Genomic DNA, 4,780 nt, shown 5'->3' on the forward strand with positions numbered 1-4,780 from the left:
TTACACACACACACACACACACACACACACACACACACACACACACACAGAGCCCCATAGGGCCAGGGCTGAGCCAGGGAGAGAGATAGTGCTGGGATAGCAAGGGTAGGAGATCTTCCTGGGAGAGAGGGCATTGTATCTACACCTTAATGGGTGGGTAGGAATTCACCAGGGTGAGAAAAATCTGGGGGCTTGTGGTGGGGAGGTGCATGGTCCAGGCAGGAAAAACAGTATAACCAACGACCATGACTTTGAATAAAATATGAGGAGCCAGATCCTGCTGAGCTCAGGAGCAGTCACAGAAGGTGTTTGAGAAAGGGCAGGACACCATCTGATCTGCATGAATAGAGGGTTCTGAGACAGATCAGCCATTGCCAGGAGGCTGTGGTTCCTGGCTTCAAATGAATAGTCTGGGGCCCAGCCCCTTTCTTCAAGGGCTGGGGGAATGGTCCTCCTGGCATCCTACTAGTGTCTACCCAAGCCTGCCCCAGGAGGGGGTGCTGGCTGGGAAACTGGGACACTGGCGGAAGGGCTGCTCCATCAGTCCCTGCCTGCCAGGATCTCCTGCATTCAGTCATGATCTGGTGCCATCCAGACTTGGGTCTGCTGGTTTCAGGATCAGAGTTGGACATGGTAAAAAAAACACACACACACAAAAACAAAACAAAACAAAACAAAACAAAAACCAAACACCTCCCCCACAGGAAGTTAGGAAGAGCATGGACCTTGTGGGGTCCAGTTCAAATCCTGGCTGGGCCACTCACTAACTGGCTGTGTGATTGTGGACAAGCATGTGGACCTCTGAGCCTGTCTCCTCGCCTGTGAACTGGAGGAAATTCTATTTCTAGAACTGCTGGAGAATTTAGTAGGCTCTTTAGGATGACATATGACAACAGTGACCTTTGTTGAGAACTCACCCTGTATTTATTTATTTATTTATTTTTATTTTTAATGTATTTTTATTGATTTCAGAGAGGAAGGGAGAGGGAGAGAGGGAGATAGAAACATTAATAATGAGAATCATTGATCGGCTGCCTCCTGCATGCCCCCTACTGGGGATTGAGCCCACAATCCGGGTATGTGCCCTTGACCAGAATCGAACCTGGGACCCTTCAGTCCACAGGCCAAAGCTCTATCCACTAAGCCAAACTAGCTAGAGCTCACCCTGTATTTAACTTGAAGCAACGTTTTATCTCCATCCACTGGCTCATTAAACCTGCTGCACCTGCATTTTACAGCTGAGGGTACAGCCACTGGGGCCAAGGATATGCTTACCCCAGGGGCCTCCACACCACTCCTGGCCTTGGCATGGAGCCACCTTGCCCACTGTGTTGAAGCCAGCTCATACCCTCTTCCCACCTCCTCACCCTACTGGCGCCTGGGCATGAAAGAGCTTCCTGTTTCTCCAAGGAATTACCAGCTGTAAGCTCCCAGCAGGGCAGCCAAAAGTGGTCCATTCATTTGCCTGAGTGAGGAGAGACTGGGCACTCCCTCCCCTCTCCCCCTAAGGGATAGAGCAAAGGGCACTCTAGAAGAACCAGGCACTGCAACTCTGGTTCACTGAGGGAAACGGAGGCACAGAAAAGCCAAGTAATTTGGCTAAGGTCACCCAGGGGAACCAGGATTCAAACCCTCGTCTGACTCTGGAGTTCCTTTCACTGGGCTGAGTTCTGTATTTTTTTTTTTTTTTTCCAGGAGAAAAATGAAGGCTCAGAACGGGTCAGGGATTTGTTGAAGTCACACAGCAAGTATGGTCAGCAGTGACTCTCTCTGGGAAGGCAGCCCCACCCCTGACAGAAAACAGGTTGCACTTCTCATGAAGCAGGGCAGAGAAAGACTCTTAAATAGCTTTGAGCCTTGGTTTTCCCCTGGGGAATAGTTTTAATGGTTGTCCCAAGGCCCCAGCCTGGAGAGTCTTTGAGGGTGAGTGTGATGGGGTCCCGTGGCCAGCCGCACCCTAGGGACAGGTCTGAGTCTGATTTATTCACTGGGGTCTGCATGGGGCCAGCAGGGCTGGCTCAGAATAGACAGATGCTCCCTCAGTGCCAGCTGGACTTGTCAATTCTGACAGGATGTGAGCCTGGGAGTCTGGGTAAGAGGGGGTAACAGTGGGAGTGGGAGGGATGGCTGGGCGTGAAGGGACTGAGTTGAGCTCATATGGGAACACCCTGAGCCATGACTAGGGTGAGGTTGAATGGCTTTGCTGAGTGTGTCCCTGGGAGGACTGTATGTCCCATGTTGGTGACATGGTGCCAGGTGATCATGATTGGGTGCTGGCAGGCTGGAGGTGTGCCCACATTTATAGACATGGCTGGGTGTGAACAACATGGGACAAGTGTGAGCTGTCTGTGGCAGCCAGGAAGGCTGAGGTACGAGGTGTGTGAACAGCAGTGGGTGTTTAAGTGTGAAGGGACTCTAGATGGGGCCAGATTCATAGCTGTGAGTTTGGCTGTGCAGCAGGCATGACTTGTGTATGGCAATGGGAGGTTATGTGTGGCCTGTGTGACTTATATGTGGCCTTGTCAGGTGTGGTTGTATATGAGCCCTCTATGCAGTCACTGTGTGTCTGGAATATAATTGTGTGACATTGTATATGATAGATGTGACTCTGGTTTCATGTGCCGTGTCTGTATGTCACCTTGGGTATGCTGAGAGGCACTTAGGGGACACTGTCGACCCCTGAGACCCAGATCTTTTGGAGGGTCCAGTCTGCTCTGGCCCACCAGCTTCCTCCTCTGCTCCCTCTACCCACTCACAGCAGCCCTTGGCCTGGGGCCCCAGTGTGGGGGGGAAGAGAAGGCACTCTGGGCTGGGGGTGGCTCACCCAATCCTAGTGCAGATCTATAAATAGAATAGCTCTTTCAGCCCAGCAGATTCCCAGGCAAGGTTGCCTCATTCAAGCCCCCGGCAACAGCCCACCCCTGGGCCCCCAGCCAGCCCCTCTAAGCTCAGCCCTGGCACCAGCCAGGGGGGGCCATGAGGTGGGCAGAAGGGGGAGGAAGTGGAGGAGTGGGAGAGTTAGAAGTGGGGGTAAGTTTGGCTCTGAGGCCACAGACCTGGGCTCCCATCTGACCCGTGCAGTGCAACCATAATCTTTCCCCCTGAACCTCAGTTTTCCCAGCTGGAAAGTGGGCAGCAGCATGATAGCAGCTGCCATCTTGTGTATTTACTTCCCATCTCATTCCCCTAACAACCCTGTACAGTAAGGACTCTTAATTATCCCTGTTTTAGACAGGGAAGTTTTTCTAAACTGAGGTATAGAAAAACGAAATGGCTGACCCAGAGTCACTCTGTTAGGAGGAGTGAAGAGGGGTTTGAATGCAGGACTTTTGAAGACCAAGCTGGCTGCTCTCATGCATATCACACAACCACACCCAGACCCCAGGCCCCTGCCTCACTCTGTCACACAGGCCTGCCACCTGCAGACTCATCAGCATGATTCCTGACCTCTGTGATGAGGAGTTAGACAGCAAAGGAAGCATCCACCTCCAGCCTGGAAGGCTGGATTCACAGGCAGGAGAATTGACACAAAAGGAAGCCTGGGAGATCTTGCTTCCCAGGGGTCTTCCCTCACCCTTCACTCATTCCCACCACCACTTTGGTAATTTTGCTGAAAACATCTGTTTGTCCCCCCACCCTCAGAGATATGAGAATACACTTACATAAACACAGATGCAGGACTCTTGGTGGACACACAGATCCTCTGTCCAGTGCAGTCCGTTGTCAATCCTGAGAGACTAGGACCATGGGAAGGAAGGTAGGGGAAGGACTGACATCTTTAAGCTTTTGTCCCCCTTCATTTCCATTTTTTCATTTGGTAAAATACATAGAACATAAAATTTACCATTTTAAAGTGTACAATTCAATGGCATTAAGTATATTCACATTATTATGCAACCATCAACTCTGTCTAGTTCTTGAACTTTTCATCATCCCAGAAGGAGACCCTGTAACCCATTAGCAGTCACTACTCATCCCTCCTCCCCCAGTCCCCTGGTAACCACTAATCTACTTTCTGTCCCTGTGGATTTGCCTGTTCTGGACATTTCATATAAACAGGATCATAAAACATGGGACCTTTTGTATCTGACTTCTCTCACTCAGCATGTTTTCAAGGTTCATCCACATTGTGGCATGTGTCAGTGCTTCATTCCTTTTTATAGCTGAGTACTATTCCTCTGTGTGGATCCAGGCTTTTTAAGATTAGTATCTCCCTGCCCATGCCCATGCCCCCTGTGACAACAGTGCCTGGTCCACAGCAGGTGCTCCATAAATGCTGATTGGACAAAGGAATGAATGAATGGCACGTTCTGGCTGGAGCTGGTAACAGCAGCTCTGGGTGTGACACACCTGAGAGTTCACCTCGCGTGTCTCTTATCAGCTGTGGAACCCAGGGATCTGCTTATTCTCTGAGTCTCAGCTTCCCCTCTTTAAATGGGATAAAATAATAACTAATCAAAACTGCTTCCAGCGTGAGCCCTGGCGAGTCAGGCGGGCCCGGGTTAGAATCCCAGCTTGTCCTTCCCCTCCACGTGACCTTGGGAGTAACTTTGTGTCCCTGGGGCTCAGTTTCCCCATCTGTAAGATGGGGCATGCCCACCATGGAACTTCTGGAGACATTTAACTTGGCTCCTGGGGGAGAGTGAAGCGCAGTCTTCCCCAGGGTGGGACAAGCAGTGGAAGGAATGGGTTGGGAGTTTTAGTCAGAGGGGGCTCCTCCCTCTCGCAACCAGAGGCCTCGGGCTGGCATGGGCGCATGCGCAGAACAGCCCCGCGGCCC

Source organism: Plecotus auritus (assembly GCF_963455305.1).
Source record: "Plecotus auritus genome assembly, chromosome: 6".
Taxonomy (NCBI): domain Eukaryota; kingdom Metazoa; phylum Chordata; class Mammalia; order Chiroptera; family Vespertilionidae; genus Plecotus; species Plecotus auritus.